Source organism: Myotis davidii, unplaced genomic scaffold, assembly GCF_000327345.1.
Source record: "Myotis davidii unplaced genomic scaffold, ASM32734v1 scaffold1777, whole genome shotgun sequence".
NCBI classification, from domain to species: Eukaryota; Metazoa; Chordata; class Mammalia; order Chiroptera; family Vespertilionidae; genus Myotis; species Myotis davidii.
The window spans coordinates 1-438 of NW_006288606.1; positions in this window are offsets into that span (position 1 = coordinate 1).

A 438-nucleotide genomic window follows, 5' to 3' on the forward strand; every position below is an offset into this window, starting at 1 on the left:
AGTTTTCAGTTCAGAGGAGGGGACAGTCGTGGAAGAGCTAAGGTGGAGGAGATAAGGAGATGAGGCGTTCACAGCGAAGACTGAGGTAGGCGACGACTGAGCTAGGCTACTGTGGTCTGGGACAACAGGGCCCCATAACGGGACGCACGGCAGCTGGGGATCCGCGTCCCTGTAAAGGGAGGGGGCCAGGAGTGGAAGGAGCAGGGAAGCTGAAGGGCTCAGAGTGAGCTGCAGAGTGGCCACTAGGATGGTGAGGATGTCTCTTCCTAACAGGGGCATGGGGCATGCTATCATCAAGGAGGCAGGGAAGGGGTCCAGTGGCCAGAGGGCAGGTGGATTTGCGGTCAATACCCATGTCCGAGGTCTTGGAAGGATAAAGGGGCCCTAAAAAGGAGAGCAGGACAGAGAAGGCAGCCCCCGTGTCAACCGGGAAGGGGA